Genomic DNA, 18044 nt, shown 5'->3' with positions numbered 1-18044 from the left:
TCAATACCGAAACGAGTATTGTTGCACCCCTAATATATAGATATATATATAAATATATAATCCGTTTGTGTTTTCCTTCTATGCTGTGCACTCAAAAATGTCCAAATGCCAACAATGCAATGTGCCCCAATGCACAGTTGTCAAAATAACCATTTTGCAGCTGGCAGTTATGATCCAGTGAGGGTCTGAAATCATAGTTAATGCTCTAATGAGTATACTGCAAAGCACCCATTAAAAAGGGAGTAGTGAGTCAACACTGGGGTGATTTCAACCAGCGTTAATTAGTCACCAACAATGCCTGGAAGCAGCTCTGGGAGACTGAGAAGACTTCCCCAATACCCACCAAAACTGCATGCAGGAGACCCGTCTACATTCGCTTCACTGCCGTAATAACTGAGCAACTCATTGGTGCCGGAGAGAGGATGCGATGCACATTTTAAAGCCTCGAGTTTGAAAAGGTACATGGAAATTTTTAGTGCACACTAAAATGGATGACTGAGCAAGTCTTTGGAGCCTGTCAAGGTCAAAGCCTGTATGAGCTGGGACGAGGGGTGCATTGGAAACTTTAAACATAAACACAGTTCGATGACTGAACTGTGTTTAAATCGTTTTGATACAGAAGTTATACGAGTCACTGTGTTGCACTAACAGCTTTTTAAAATTGCTCACGTATCCTGTGGTCACAGACAGACGACCAGCAGAAGCATCAGCTGCTGCTGTTTCAGTGGGTCAGACGGGGAGCTGAGAGGACGTCACGCTGTAACTATTTATAACATGGTGAATGTTGAATTAAATGCCGTTGAAGTAACTAGCTGTCAGTCCTGTGCAGTGCTGGTTTTCCTCATCTTTACTCACCCAGGAGTACCGCCCTGAGGACGCGATAATTGAAGTGAAGGAGGTTTCATGTAAAAGTCATGGTTTGTTACATGGAGGCTGTTGAAATGTGGACTGATAATTAATTTTAGCTCTGGACGTTTACACTTAAGCGAGAATATCTAGAACGTTTCGACCGTAATGGCAAAAATGCTTTTTGTTTCTTTTGTCTGCGCTTTTTCCTTTTCTTTTTTATTCAAACGCGTTTTGTGTTTTGGTGATTTCATAACTGGCAAATTAAACGAATATGCTGCACAACAGGAATAAAACTCAATTATAAGTGCGAGTTAGTGGGTTTTACTTGGAGTCAAACGCAGCCAAAACATTGTGGAGGCAGACATTTCTGAGTCAGGGTCGGTAGTGAGGCGGAACAATCAGTGCAGTGTGTGCTTGATAATAAGGCAGGAAGTTAGCCGTGTGGCTTCAGATACGGGCATTGTTTAAGCTTTGGCACTGCTTGCTCCTCAGTGGGGCTTAACAGCTCAGTTTTTTTTCTCCAAAGTGTAAAAACTCAAAGCATCTGCAGCCATACAAAGGTCGAATGCACCCATTAGAGCCTCTACAAGATCTGTGATTGCAGCAACAAGAGTTTTTGGATGACTAAGATGAGGCTGGGCTTTAGCAGTGTTCTTCAGACAAAGTAAAGAAAGTGAATTAAGAAAAGAATGTTTTGGAAGTTCGGTGCAGTTTTTTCCAAAGAGCTTGTGTCTGTCTAAACAACAGTCTTCTCTCATTACAAGAGGAATGTTTGCCATTCTCCACTGCCTTGTGTACTCCTCTCTTTCCTGACGTGATACGTTACCCCGGTCAGACACGCATTCGCAGTTTGACACGATTCAGCGCTAAACTTGTTTTGTTTTTGTTTTTCTCTCATTCATTCATTTTGGCATTTAAAAAAAAGAAAAAAAAGGTGATCTGAGGTTTTAAAGAGTGTTTTATGCAAGAATCTTCTTCATTTTGATGTTAATCATTTGCTGCACTTTTGCTAAAACATATGCTGTGAGTGTGGTACTGTTGTGATTTGCAAAATCTGATAAATAAGGAGCACATCAAGCGTTTTGGAACTGTCGGTGCACGTTGTTCAAAGTTTTTTTGAGAGGGGGGGGGTCGAAGTTGATGGTTATACAAGCAGACATGCCTTACCATTTTTTAAAAGACTAAAATGGATTGCTTATTTGGCTTTTGTTACACATTCTTGTATACAGAAAATAATACAATGGTAAAAATAAACATTTATTTAAAAAAAAGTTTTCTGGGTTTTTTTTTTCCTATGCTGCTGTGTATTTCTTTTTATTGCTTTACTGTGGATCCATGCCTCCAATGTTTGAGAGACTAGGAAGAAAATCAGATCATTTATTTCTATGCTGCCTTCAGAGTTTTAGCATTTCTAAATTGGCTTCAGACGTGTTTAAGCTAATATATGTTTATTTTTTCCCTAGAAAGTCAGCCAGCCTTGCATATAACAAGGACCTCACCCTACTTTTTGCTTCCCCGTGATATAAGGTTGATTTATAGAGAGCTTCCACCTTTATATTAGTACTGTATTAACAGGTGCAATTCTCAGGGCATAAATTACCATTTAGAAATTTAATTTACATTTAAAAATGTATTCATGCAAAAAATACCTTTGAATTATGGAAGATTACCTTCCAGATACCTTTGGTGGATGTGATAGTTTCACGGCTTCTGACCAGACAACTGTAACGAATACACTATATGGCCATATGGCTATGAATACAGCACAAGTACTGAGCCAGTTACATATTACAGATACAGGAGCTGCTCAGGGATGGAAACCCATGCAACGTAGCTCCTGGTGCACGGCTTTTGTGCTGATGTTAATGAACAAAGGAGGTTAAAAGCTTCGACTTTATAATAATACCACCTGCAGTAGAAATACCAAGGAGGGGAGAAACTTGTTGCGATGGTGGTATCCTATCATGCTCAAATTACAGGTGTTTTTAATTTAACATGTTTGTAAAGGGCTTGAAGCATGATTTTGTACATCACTGCCAATGGGACTAAAAATAAAAAAATCAAAGATTAGGAGATGTGGCCCAATACTTTTCTCCATATACTGTATATATTGTATATACGCTATACTTTTTTTCACAATAGGATTACCTATTGTCAGTTACTCTTGAATGGTATAGGCAGCACTGTTAAGTGGAAAATATGAGTGAAAAATAGATTACCTATTGTCAGTTAAACTGTGTTACAACTATGCATTTGCCTGTCAACTAGTATCTGTGTCTAATACAGAACTGCTTCAATACTAAGCATTAAGCATTATTTAGAAAATCTAATGAGCATCTTCAACAGTTAATAAGATAAACCTGCAGGAGAAGACAAAGGAAGAATGCACTCATTAAAAATATAGGCCGTTTTCACAGCTGACATTTTGACTTGTTAAAGTTTGAAAAGCACCCATTATTAAGATTATTTGCCTTTCAAACACGACAGTGCTTCAACTGGAAAAATCCCTTTAAAAAAAACTTGCGTCAGCTGAAAAGAAATCAGCTGTGATGCATTTTATCTGCACTTGTAATTTCCTCACTGTGACGTGTCAAAATGTCTTCTCTAGAGTTGCATGCTTCTCCTGGTCATGTAAAGCAGCCCAAAAGGGAACCTAATGAGAATGCTGTGCATGACTGGCATTTCATTATTACCAAGCAATTAACATCTGCACACACTAACTCGAGCTTGTCTCAGGGTCTTAAACACAGTATGATAATGCAGTGCTAACATTTGAAATAATTATCCTGACATGTGACAAAAAACAGCATGTTACAGTTAAATCTCTACCGACTGGAACACCTTCAAACCTAGCAGTTTCTTCTGTTGCTGAACTAACGTGGTTATAATCGTGTTAAGGTTACCTTTCAGAGGGCAGACTGTGTTAGGATTTGTATGAAAACATTTACATATCACATTATTAAAAGCAGGACTGCAACACAAGAAACTTATTTCCACTAAAGTATGGAGATCTTAGTAAATGCTTTGGGGAAAGTGTGCTCAGAGGTGGAGCAATTATAGTTCCTGGCTAAATTACAGACCCATGCTTATAAAATGAATTCCCTTTCAAAATTATTACTGCATGAAAACTAATGAACTCAAATGAAGCTCAATTTAAAAACAGCCTGATCTGCCTTTTCTTTCACTTGATTTGTACCATATTAACACTAACTCACTTTTCTCACCCATTTGGCTCCTGTCCTTTATTCTCACCTGTTTCAGACGGGGTGATATTCTTTTGCAAATTGCTTTGAACATTAGGAATGTGACAAAAACAAATTACTTGTGATATGCTTTGAGACTTACTCTGGCACTGAGAGTTGAATATTCAAAACTGGATAACAAAAAGTACAAACATTAAAAAGTATTAATAGCAGAAACAACACATTTGGTAGAAATTTAAGCAAATGCTCAATCTACCAGCATCATCACTCAGAAAATAAAGTACTTTATTATTGTGCCTTTTAGGCTTTGACAGCATGGGGCAGTACACGCTAAGTTAGTGCTGCTGAACTCTTGAGAGCAGGTGCTTCTTTGTATCCTTTCTGTATTGTCACCAGAGGTTCAATACTGAAGACCAGTCTTGAACTTATGGTTTTGTACAACAATCGACCTTTTAGAAATGGTGGAAAACCGAGTATGCTGGGTACCTGAAATCACCATTTAACTTTCAAGCAATTGAACTGTAAGAGGAAAGTGAAACACCTGGAGAAAAGAGAGAGAACAAGTGCAAAATTCTGCACCACAATGCTGCTGATACAACATACAAGACAGTTTCAAGCTACTCAGAATCTATTAAAAACATAATAATAATTAAATGCAAATAATAAATTTCCATTTAACGAATATAAATAAGGAAATGGGAAAACTTTAAAGGTACAGTGTTTTATATATTCCTGCTAGATCTCAGTAGATTGATCAGTTGCAGTCAATTGAATTCTGTTTTCTTACCCCTTCCAGTTTAAGTGCATACTCCTAGCTATGGTGGCCAATGCAGTGAGAGCTCTGGCTGCTGTTCATCTATAGTCAGTGTAGTCTGTCAGTCCGCTGTGTACCTCAGCTGTCAATGTGTGTCGTGTCTATTTACTCTGGAGGATGCTATAAAACTTTGTGAAAAGAGTCGATGAGTCAGTGAAGCTCACTTCATCCTGATGGCAGCGATACTGAGGTGAGCTGTTGGTGATATTCTGAACTTTTTTATAAAGGTGTTAGCTGTCGTTAGCTGCTGTTGTTAGCCGCTGTTGTTAGCCGCTGTTAGCCAACATTAATGAAACCGTCTCTGAAGTTTATCTAACATTGTTGGACTCAGACACTTAGTCAATAACCTCTCAGGAAATTTGAGAATCTAATCAAACTGTTTATCAGAGGGCAAGTGTGGTTTGTAGGACAAGCCTAACATTAGCTGCCATTATGTTAGCTTGTGTTAGCTGTTGTTGTTTGTAATCAACTGTCAGGGGACAGGAAGAATTGCATGTCTAATCTGCTGATAACAAGTAATTCCATCAATATCAGGAATAAATAAGCATGTTTATGCACATTTTTGTGTATTAGAGTTCTGACCACTTCTGGAGATGAGGCTTGAGGTGAGGAGGAAGAGGATGATGTGGAAATGAGGGAGCTGTGATGGAGGAGGAGGAGAAAGGCATAATGAGATTACAATACACATGTACAAATGTTAGATGGTCATATATCGTTTGCAGCTGTGCAAATATGTCCCCTTTGCTGCTTGGGAAAAATAATGTAGTTTTTGGTCCATAAAAAACGCACTAAGTTAGCTTTGTTCCAATAATGAGCCATACAGTGTAAATTTTACTGCACCCCTATTTCTGAGGGTGAAAGATTAAGTGAAAGAAAAGGAGAAACAGGCAAGAAACAGGTAGTGTCAAGCGCCGTCGACCACAGTTGAGATGAATGTACTAACTGCTACTTGTAATCTATCAGTTGTCAAACCTGCCTCAGTGTCACAATTTGTTAGTGGAGGCAGCAGAACTGACAGAGAGTTTCTGACAGAGAAAAAAGGCAGAAACTAAAAAACCCTGCTGCCTTGCTGCATTCAACACATCGGAGTAGCTCCCCCAAACATCCATTTATTCATTTTCACATGACAGTATCAATGGGGACAACACGAAACAGCTTCACATCTGAACCAGAATTATTCATTACAATCACGCTTTCTGTCTGTACAATTATTTATGTGCTTCAATTATGGATAAACCAGTGTGAAAGGGCCAAACTCCAGATGAAATACAAAAAGTTTATGGATTTCAAAGGCAGAGCTGAGTTTTTCCTGCATGATCCACTTGATAATTTTGAATTGTTCTTAGAGAAAAAACCTTGTGACTGTAAAAGGATTAATTCTGTTTCATTGTAGTGCAAAAGAAATACGGTATGAGGTTGAAATGGCACTGAAATAAATGAAGTCACTTGCTCTATGCTTCATGTCTGAAGATTCGGCAAAAAACAGGACTCACAGCCAAATTAGGTAAACGTAAAGCTGACATTTTTTAAGGTAGGCAGTCAAAATTAAAAAAAAACAACATTCAAAGCATGAAATGAGAAAAAGAGAATTAGGACATAAATAGACACAAGACAATCAGGGAGATAGGAAACAGCAGGCAAACATAAGCAAACCAAGGTCATGACAAAAGGAAGTAAAACTAAATACAAGGCACAAGAAACAAATTAGTACCAAAATAAAAAGAATAACTGGAGGTCACTACCATCTTCATTACATCTGATTCCCAAACAGCAAGGTGGGAAAAAAAACAGCTACAATTCTGAGTTAGTCTTCACAAAGGGACATCGCTAACGAGTGACTTATGTCACAGTGGCTACATGGATGACCATTTTTTAAAACGGGCTGTGCTTCCAAACCTCAACGTTAGCAACCAACACATAGAAAACGTGCCCAGCTGCATGCCTCATGTCTAAGAAGCACAGGGTCTGAAGCCAATTTTCCCCAAAATTAGTGTTAACATTTTTTATTTTTTTTTGCTAGGTGAAAATTTAGATAAATACTTGATCTTGTAATACAATTAAATGTGAATCCAGTATTCTATGATTGCATATCGCACAGAATTATCGTAATTCATGTCAAAATTCACACTCCTTAGTCAAATTGTGGACCTAACCTTTCTACATTAACACCGACTAACTCAGGGTCTTACAATAAATAGCAACTCCCCTTTGAGCAAACACTTTGTGAATTTAATGACATGCAATGTGACGTGAAAGAGAGGAGAGTATAGAAAAGATGCTTAATGCAACATGGGAGGAAAACAGGTGTTCTTCTTCCACTGAAAGTCAGCCTTATTGCTGGAGGCTCTGGAAACAACAAGTAAGCCTGTCCTCTGAAAGTAGGGTTTGATATTGGGATAATATGCTACTATGATGTTTCTAAGATAAGATGGTAACTGGTCATTAGGGCCTTGTTTGATAGCTGTATTCCATTTTGAGGAGCTGCTGCACCAGTAATCTATTCCGGTTCACTGTAATAGACTAGTGGGACAACCAAGCCATCATTACTGTTATTAACTCTACCTGTGGTCTTCGTGTTGTGAGAAGAAATGATCTAACTGTGCTGTGAGAGCAGGTGTTAAGTGTAGGCCTAGTTTCAGTTTTTGAAAGAATGGGCCACCCTTGTTAGCGGGTTCTAGTTTTAGACAGAAACACGAACATTACAGCGGACTGATTTCACATTTCTACACAGGAAATGTAAAAAGAAAGAAAAATAGTGAGTACTACATACTAGTGAGCTCGTGAGGTGTTTTTTATACTGCTTTTCATCTCCTTAGAGGAGATAATCTACTGTTGTTTTCTGCACACTTACTTTTTGTAGTTCACCTACACAATCCTCGCAGAAGCACTGGTTTAATTAAATAACTACAATGTACAAAGAAAATGGCTTTTGTTGATGTCAAATAAAGGAACGCAACAGGAACACTTGTATAATTTCATGTAATATAATAACTTTGCAATTAATACCTTTCTGAAATCCTTATTGCCTCAAACAGACTGCCTAAAACAACAGATCTAACAACGACTATGTGCCTTTTAACTGTCCTTCACAACTCATAAAACTCAGTGTTGCCTCTGAAAGTAGGGTGGTGACTGTAAATATTAAGGTCTGAGGACATTGTTAATGGATTCTCTGATGACACATTTCATCCAGGCACGGATTGTAATTGCTTTTTACATGACAAGTAATTGTGTGAGGGCTTTAGAGACAGTGAAAAAGTCCCTTGAAAATAGAGACCTATGAAATTAAACCTTGGTTTTCAATTTTCACTCCCACAGGGGAGTGGGCAATTAAATGGGTTTAACCTAGTACTGTATAATAAGACATAAATAAGTTTTTGTATGCGTTTATATTTATATATTTTTATATATACCCATTAGCCAAGTCATTAAAACCACTGGTCTAGTATTGTGCAGGTCTCCTTGCGGCAAAACTGTCTTTGAGCACGCGAGGCACGGTAGAAAGGATTTTGGGGCGTGCATCAGGTCCTTTGGGTTGCAGAGTGAAGCCCTCCAGGGACTGGACCCGTTCCAGTGTGCCCCATAACCCTGAACCTTTGGAGGTTGTGTCGGTGCTTTGGGCTCTTGGTTGTGGTCTTCGAGCCATTCCTGCTCAGATTTTTTTTGCTCTTTGTTTGGCTACGTTTTTCTACCACGCACCAGCCCCGTGTTTTGGTACTCTCATTGACACTGGGGTCGTTTTATAAAAGGGAACAAGTGCAAGACTTGGGGTCCTACTTTAGAATCATATTATTAAATTAGATATAGATTTTTTTTCTTTTTAAAAGGCTTCAAATTGCTTCAACCAGCAACAGAAAAGCAAAAACTAAAGTTGCTCCAAGTTTCTTATTGATGATCAAAGAAAGATAAAAACCTGCAAACTATCTCAAAAAAACTGCAGGGCCTCCTACTTTCTGTGCACCAGGGTCCATAGGATCTTTAAGGAACGGTGAATTGATTAGTCAGTAGATGTTGGTTTAGTATGTGCTGAACTCTTATCTCAGCAGAATACATTACCATGGTGAGAGGTAGTGAAACACATTTGTAACCCTGAAAATCCTGAGTTAAAGCTGAAGTTATCTAGCTATTCCTCAGAAGATAAATTTGTACGAAGATGATCATTAATTTCTGTTGGTAGTTTTAATGTTGTGGCTCACTGGCACGTATGTTGTACTCGTTAAACCAATAGGAACAGATGCAGAGTTTTGCTTCATTTCAAACCAACACTGGAGCTTCCATATTGTGATAGACTGACTCACCAAGGTCATTCCCATAACATAAACATTGTCTCTGAAATGCTCAATTGACAGCTGCAGTTCAGTGATTAAAAATCTTGGCTATCCGCTCCTTTATTGGACAAGTTTTCCCTGTATAATGAGTTTTTGTGGAAATGTATTTCCATCTAGCATCATCCTAAAAAGTGTTTTTCTCTCAATGCCCTAAACCCTTTGCAATCATGTGCAAATACTCTTCTCTTTCTTCCTGTTTCATACATTAGACATTTTCAAATAAATCTTTCCTCCTCTGTCTTTGTCTCTCTCTCCGCTGTCTTTCTCTCCCTGGATTTAGGATAAAGACTGAATTACACAGCAGAACAATCCTGGATAGCAGAGGCAGAGATTACCCTCCCTGATCTTTCTACAGACAAGAAATTCCGTGCAAGAAGTTCAGTGAAAAACCCTCCCTGAGGGCCTTGCCACCTCAGTACTGACAGACTGCGCATTAGCATGCATCAGAGAAGAGAAAGAAAACGGTTTTATCCTTTTTGACCCACCACTTGACTTGAGATAGAGAGGAATCTAGTGAGCCAGTGCAGTGGATGTTAGGCTTGTCACCACACTGATCTGTACTCGGGGAAAAAAAAGAACGAAAGACGAGAAGCAAGGTTCTGCATACTACCGTGTCGGAGGTATATGGCTCTAGAGCCAACAGGTAGAGTACACTTCTCCTTTTTTTCTGTTTAATATCAAAGACTAAAACAGCCTGGCTTCCCAAAACAGCCTGGATTTATCTGCTCTAAATATACATTTGCAGCACGTGTCTACACTTACTGATGTTCACAGAAACGCAAATGTGCAGAAACGATTGTAACCACATTTTAAGTCATTAGACTGTCCATTATAAACAATAAATAATAACTTTATTACTGTGTCAAACAAAAGACCAAGAATTTATTCTTCTCCACAGATTCCTAATATCGATTACAGTTTGAGCTCCAAGGATTGATTAAACAGCAGGAAATTAACTAGTCATAAGATCATTAATCAAACATAAACAAACAATGTGGGGTTTTTTAAAGGTTCGCTATATTAAGCACTGCACTAAATAAAGTACTTACCTTATATCACTTTATATTTCTACTCCATGACAGAACTGAACGTTTACTAGAGCATAAACATAAAAACTGTATGATCAATAATGAAATCTGTTGCCATATATTATAAAAGTTAAACTAACCTTTATTAAGTACATCTTGCTAGTGCTGGGTTTTACCTTCAGAACTGCTTTCATTCTTCATGGCACAGATTCAACAAGGTGCTGGAAACAATCCTCAGAGATTTTGGCCCATGTTGACTTGATAACGTCACACAGTTGCTGCAAATTTGTCAGATGCCTGTTCATGATAGCAGTCTCCTGAAACATCCATCAGAAGGTTGATGCAGTGTAGGATGGACTTGGTCGGTAACAACACTCAGGTAGGCTGTGTTGTGTAAAGGATGCTCAGTTAATACTAAGGGGCTGAAAGTGTGCACAGAATTTGTCCAACACCCTATTACACCACCAGCAGCTGCCTGAACCTTTGATCCGAGGCAGGATGTATCCATGCTTTCATGTTGTTTGCACCAAACTTTGACCCTACCATCGGAATGTGACAACAGACATTGAAACTCATACCTGGTAAGATTTTTACAATCTGTGATCCAACTTTTGTTAAGTCCATGTGAGTTGTAACCTCAGTTTCGTGTTCTTAGCTGATGGGAACTGCACCCGGTGTAATCTATCTGCTTAAAGATTCAACCAGTTGTGCAGAGATGCTCTTCTCCTTGCCTTTGTTATAATATAAAGAAATTCCTCTCAGCTCAAAGCAGTCTGAATTCCCCTCCAACAAGAAATATTTTGCCCACAAAACCGCTGCTATTTGATGTTTTCTCTTGTGTGGACCATTTCCTTTAAACCCTAGAGGTGGCTGTGTGGGTAAATCATATGGTTAATGGAAGCTGTTTATCTTCTGGAGTTTCGTGTGTTCTTAAAGTCCTATATAACATCCACAGTCTGTGTGCAATCATGATAATGAGCACTCTGTTCTTGTTTGTAAGTTTCCTCAAATGATGATAATAACATAATTTCTTGTAGATAAAAGCACCACCTCCTTTGCGATCTCTGTCTCAGTGCCATTTCTTATCTTGTCTTCTTGTGTATGTGGTGGCAAAGTTGCATTTAAAGTGCCATCCAAGAACTCGATGTACTGCATGTTATTCATATAAGCTGCTGCTTCACTGCTTAATTAAGAGGCATGAATAATATATTGACTTCTGTCATAAATGGAACTGGCAGTCGGTCTGCCCTGGATGCAGAGATGTGTCAGACCTTAGTCAGGAGCTAATGTTAAGCAGAACACCTACCTTGCACCAGAAAGCTATGGGGAGAAAAAAAAAGGGGGGGGTGGGAATTGGAAGAGATGGATATTAGATGGTGGTGTGCAGCAGAGGAGAAATATTAGAGAACGGATTTAAGCATGACTTACTGTATGTGATCTGAAAATGTGAAATTTTGAGGGTTGGCTTCTCTGGCAAATGGGTCAGTGCCCATGGGGAGTAGTAGGGATGGTCTTAGCGGTGGCAGCCATGTTTGTGTGAGCTATAATAAGTAGGTCAGTAAATAAAATGGAACTCATCTCTCAAAATTGAAAGCGATGGCAGCATTGCTAAAGCTGTTGCATGAACTGAAAAAAAAAAAAAGGATAAAGATTCATTATTACGACCCAACATAAAAGCGTTTAGCAATCAGGTTTAATATAAGCATTTGCTGAACATGTGATTTTTCATATTTTAAGGATTAGTGCACCTTTCCTCTCATTGTTTGACAGGATAGTCGTCTGTTGTGTGTTTCACCCTCTGCAATAATTCACTGTGTGTTTCCAAGTTTCCAAGAGTAGATATAAAGATAAGAGTAAGTGAGAAGAAAACACAATTTACACAATTCGGGGACATCAGGAAGGTAAATCTGTTTCTTATGTAATTTTGATTCTCTGTATAATAAATTCAACTCGCAAAAAATTCAAGAGCTAAATTTAGACAAATTTCTTTTTGTAATGTTTCCCGTCTTGTCACCATGTATGATCTGTAGCATGCAATTATTTTTCCCATGTTGCCCAGTTTCATCTGTAGGTTTCAGTGAGTCATTAACTTTCCTAGACTGTATACTAGACAACAGTATACAGTATATAAGATAACTCAGGTAAATATAAATGCCGTTTTTAAATTATGATTTAATTTATTAAAGGAAAAAAACATGTGAAGAAGTAACGGACCCCTAACCCTAATAACTGGTTGCTCCACCCTTGGCAGCAAGAACTGCAACCAAGCGTTTGCTATAATTGGAAATGAGTCTTTTACAGAGCTGTGGAGGTATTTTGGCCCACTCATCTTTGCAGAATTATTTTTATTAGCCACATTGGAGCAAAGCATCAGAGTCAGATTTGAGTCCGGACGTCTTCTTTTATTTGAGTCATTCAGAGGTTGATTTTTGAGTTTTTTGGATTATTGTCCTGCTGCAGATCCAAGTTCCTCTCCAGCTGGAGGTCACAAACTGATGGCCTAACTTTCTCCTTCAGGATTTTCTGGTAGCGAACAGAATTCATGCGTCTATCAATTATGGAAAGTCGTTCAGGTCCTGAATCAGCAGAGCAGCCCCAGACCATCACACTACCACCACCATGTTTTGCTTTGTTTTTTCATACCGGGCCATGTAGGTTTGAATAGCTCCTAATAAGTGAAATAATTTCAAAAGTTGCCTGTTGCCTCACAGCTAGAAGGTCCTGAGTTCAATTCCACCATCACACCAGGGTCTTTCTGTGTGGAGTTTGCATGTTCTCCCCATGTTTACGTGGGTTCTCCCCGCGGCTTCCTCCCACAGTCCAAAGAGATGCAGTTAGTGGGAATAGGTTAATTGGAACCACTAAATTGCCCATAGGAGTGAATGGGGGAGTGAATGTGAGTGCGATTGTTTGTCTCTGTCTATGTGTTAGACCTGTGACAGACTGGTGACCTGTCCAGGGTGTACCCTGCCTCTCACCCTAAGACAGCTGGGATAGGCTCCAGCACCCCACGTGACCCTGAAAAAGGATAAGTGGAAGCAAATGGATGGATACATTGTATTTAATCTGGTTATCTTTGTCTAATATTAAAATTTGCTTAATCTGGAATGTGTAAGTGTGACAGATATGCAAAAAATAAAGAAATCAAACCAGGCACAAATGCTTTTTCACAGCACTGTGTGTATACAGAAGTTGCTTTAGTCTCCTAAGGTGAACAACATTTCCCTGTAGTAGAAGAGTGACCGGTGAGCGAATGACGAGTGAGTCTCAGAGTGATGAAAAATGAGGGTGGGTGAAAAGGAAAGTCGAGGAGGGAATGGATGAGATGATTTATCGTAAAACCTGTGCTCTAGTCCTGTCTAAAAATCTGGAAGCAGTGGGTGGGTAGACAGTGGTGAACACTATATTGATGAGACTGTTTACACCATTCTCAGAGGGACTAAAAAGTTGTGTGCAGACAGAAAGAGATTGAGAAGCCCCACGCTGCTGTCTCCAGGAGGTGCAAGAGGTGTGTCCGATTAGGGAAAGCCTTCAGATGCCATCAATTTCTGAAAGCACACATCAAGAAATGCTGAAAGCACATTTGGGGCAGCAGGGTTTCTTAGTTTGGTTCTCAGTAGAGCTGACTGTTCTCTTTTTGTCTGAAAATGAAAAAAAAAAGAGAATAGAAGTAGTCCTGAATAAATGCGGGTCCTTAACCTTACCGTTGGATCTAGGCGGTGAATGTTCACTCAGATATTCGTGTTATCATTCTTAATCTCTTTGTATTTTTAAACTGTGCAGGTCAACAGCAGCGCTTGACCTGAGCTACCTGTTGTTGTCAGCCCTACCAGCTCGTACTTCGGCTCATATGAGTAATTATTTGTATATGTACTTAACTGTGTGTAGCAGATATGTGACTTTTAAGTTTATGTAGGAGGAAATCTGACCAAGAGTTCACAACGTGCTGGAGACTTCAAATCTACAAGCGTGTGCTGACACAGGGATGTGTTGAAAAAGAGCAAAGCTTTGTATTCAAAGCTGCATGTTTGTGGCGCACCTCTTCCTTTGAACAACAGTGAAATGCAACATTATGAGCTGTTAATGCAATTCTGATTGTTGTCTAAGTGCTACTACCCAGAAAAGGGTTACCACTACATTCCACTTATGTAACCACAGCAGTCAAGGTGTCCAGAATAAGCACTGTTGGTGCTAAGAAATTAGTATAATAAAGTAATCCACTGGTACTGCAAAACAACACTGTAGAAAAGTAGAGACACAGATTCCATTTCAGTGTGGAGCAGAAAAATGAAACGGCCGCTTGATCAAACTAAGTGATCAAACCAAAACAGTGCTGCAAAAAACTTACCTGCAAAGCTAAACAACATGTATAAACACCAGGACTTACTGTCCAGTGTACAAACAACATTTTAAGGTTTGACTCAGCCTCAAAGTATGGCTTACCAGCGGCACATTATTTTTACTGTACACATATATATCAACTGGGCTGCAGTGAATTAGTCTCTATATCTGAGCAATGGTGTTATTTATAACACCTTATAGTGTATGGGACTATGACGAAGCAGTATTGGAGAACAGGTGAATGGAAATAGCTATTAGTGGGGGGCAGGGGGTCCTGCACCAGGTGTGGTGGTTTTACAGCAAGTCTGGTGGCCTTTGTGGACTGAAAGACCCCCCCCCAAAACCTGCCAACTGCATGGGAATAATAACAACATACCCAGGCAAAAGAATTATTAAAAAACTTTGACTGGACTGTTTTAAACTGACTGCTAAATTTTAAAAAATCCTGTCAGGCCAAGGTTTGTTTCATGCAATGTTAATGTAGCAATAAGCCTTCTTTAGTTACAAATGACCTCTTGCACTTCACAGTAATTGTCAGTTTTCAAAGACATGCCCTGTGTTCAGAGTAAAGCTTGTAAAAACACTTCCTTTACCGTGAACAACTTGATGAATGCCACAAGGCTTTGCCTGCATCTGCACTGTGATGATTAAAGCTCCTGTCTAAGTTGAGGCTAAACGTTAGCCGTTGTCAAGGTCACAGTCATAATTCTGAGTGAAACAGAAACCTCAACGGGAATATGAAATTAATCTCTGTATACATTTAAGCAGTGCTCAGCATTATTCCCCTCAGAAGGTCCCAGGAGCCGTTCTTCACTATGCGGAGATAAAAGACTCCAAAGACAACGGTTCATACTATCTTAAGCTTTACCTCTGAGTAATTTTGAAGACAGCAAAGTGTATTGTAATTGGACTCACTCCAGCACAGAGAAACTACTGCAATGGGAGCTGTTCAAAAATACCTGCCTTCACCTCTTTTAAAATGCAGGAGTTCATTAATATCGCCATTCATTTCTTAGTCTCTGTGTGGAAACTGAACACTGTCCTATTACCGTCCAGGTTCTTCAACTCCCAATTACCAGTAATGAAAAATGCCAAAGGCAGGGTTTCTGCAAAGAATAACTGCACTTTGAGACGCTGTTACAAAATTAAACATTAAAGCATTGTGATTTTATGATGTAGTTTCACTTCAGTCATTACTGAAAAATACTTCAACATTTCACATGATATTATCAAGTAATTACACCAGCAGACATTTTAAAAAGGTTTCTTTGATGGTTTTTGGGGTTAAGCGTAATAATGGTAAGTTCACAGTAATGTAGCTCATTTTAACTTTAGCTTGAATCTGGAAAGAGCTTTCCAAAGTGTTTCCCATTCACGCAGACACTCATGCAGCAATGGAGACAGAGTTTTCCTGTAAGGCGATCACTTGTCATAAGAAGCCAGTTGCTTGGCCACGTGGAGGGTCCCTGTGATTAATGGACAACACTATACCACCTGAGCCACAGCAGCCTGATATCCACAGACAATACAGACGGTCTCTTGAACCACTAAGTAGTTATTTAATTAACATTAACAACTGTTTCTATCATCACTCTGATCTCAATGAGACCACATGGTTAAAAAATAAGATTTAGAGATAGTAGTCGTCTTCTGTGTTGGTTCCATAAAGAGAACAGTGTCAACTTCTTTCTTTTATTTAGTCCTGATTCTGTATTAAAAAGAAATTAAACTTTTCCCACTGAAAGGAAAAATCTAATGTTATTTAAACATCTTATGAGTCTTCAGAGGCGACGTACAGAGTTACACAGTTAATTGTTAACTGTGTAACTCTTACCTGCATTACCTTTTTTAATGAGGCTAACATTAAAAAAAGGTAATATGTCTTTTGTGCTTATTCAATTCAGTTTTCACATGGCACAAAATGACACAAGGTGAGAAAAAAGATGTTAGAAATGAGTCTTTGCCATAAATATCTAATTAAGTTATTTGATTTATTTCATTATTGTGTATTTTCTAATTGTTTATATAAAATATGCTTGTATAACAGATGTTTCAAAACATTTTGGTTGCTGCAGTCTAAATGTATGCCTTTAATAGAAGCCTTTACAGTCATAATAAAACAAACGTAGGCTAGATTTCAGTTCTAAGGTTTTATTTCTCAGGCTATAATAAAAATCTGGTACTTATGATGTTTAAAAAGAAATCTAGTAATATTTAATCAATTAAGTGATACAGAAAATTATTATTTCAAGTTATTAATGCTAACAGGTCGTGGCAGATGGCCACCGTTCCATGAGCATTGATCTGCTGGAGGCTTCTTCCTGTTAAAAGGGAGTTTTTCCTTCCCACTGTTGCTTGCTCATCGGGGGTCATATGATTTCTGGAGTTTTCTGTTTTCTTTGTACTACTGTAGGGTCTTTATCTTACAATATAAAGTGCATTGAGGCTACTGTTGTTGTGATTTGGTGTTATATGAATAAAACTGAATTGAATTGAATCATAGGGTATACTTTGTTTTCACACACTGCGTTTGATTTTGTTTTTTTTCAATAAATAATGTAAGTGTGAATGTTGTTGTTGTTCATCTCAGGTTATATTTACATAATTTGAAAACAGAGTATGGAGATCATTTTTATGATGTCCTGATATAAAAGTAGAAAATTCTGACACACTCTACAAACTAATAAGAAGTTTAGTAATCATAATAATTGCTCATGATCGGATTGATTTTTACAGTAATAATTTTGCTGTTTCTTTTTAAGTAAAGAAACATCAGTCTGTAAACTATGCTCTTGAGTCACTGTGTTGTTTTATATTTAAGTTATGTGTCAGAAATAGTCTTTTCTCTGATTAAAGAAAAGAATAATAACAGACAACAAACACAAACCATGGGCACAATATTTCTGTCCATGTCACATAAAAGACCAAACATTAGCTTATGTTTACTCGGAAAGAGCACAATGTGCAAAAATCCACGTGTCATTTCACAAATGTAACCGTTACAGACGAAATGTGTGTTTACTAGGGGCATCATATGGGAGTGTATTGCCATATCGTTCTCAGACCAAGGATGAAATCACTATGTGACACAAAGTGACATCCACTGAAGAACTACGATGAGTAATTTTGTTGTTCGCAAAAACAGCAGTCTAGATGATCTGTCATAGCTCTGTAGTTAGAAACACAATCAACTGGGATGTAGCTTGATGCACAATTTAATAATAGTCATTGGTAGCATCCAGGCCACATCTCTGCAGTAATGAGGCAATTACAGCAACTTAAATGGGCAATTTGGAAGAAAAAGGGCATGTGGCAGACATGCTGCAGCCCAACGTGAAGGCCTTGGGGTATTCTTCTGTCTTATTCACCAGTGGCATCATGACTACCAAGAGACCAGAGGGACTCAGAGTTGAGCGAGAGTCCAAAAGCAAACCCAAGCGAGACACAAACACGAGCAGGCAGAAAAAACAGACAGCTTGTC

General features: G+C 38.6%; 1 long non-coding RNA gene across 1 annotated transcript; it reads left to right on the top strand.

The window, feature by feature from the left end:
* Window positions 1-4607: 4607 nt before the first annotated feature.
* LOC112847392 (uncharacterized) lies at window positions 4608-11118 on the top strand. The gene is made up of 3 exons (XR_003220917.1): window positions 4608-5056; window positions 9475-9837; window positions 10431-11118. It is a non-coding gene; the product is annotated as an uncharacterized LOC112847392 (long non-coding RNA).
* Window positions 11119-18044: the final 6926 nt, after the last annotated feature.

Source organism: Oreochromis niloticus, linkage group LG1 (genome assembly GCF_001858045.2).
Source record: "Oreochromis niloticus isolate F11D_XX linkage group LG1, O_niloticus_UMD_NMBU, whole genome shotgun sequence".
Classification (NCBI taxonomy): Eukaryota; Metazoa; Chordata; class Actinopteri; order Cichliformes; family Cichlidae; genus Oreochromis; species Oreochromis niloticus.
The sequence above is the reverse complement of the archived record's forward strand: the minus strand, read 5'-3'. Positions and strand labels throughout refer to the sequence as shown.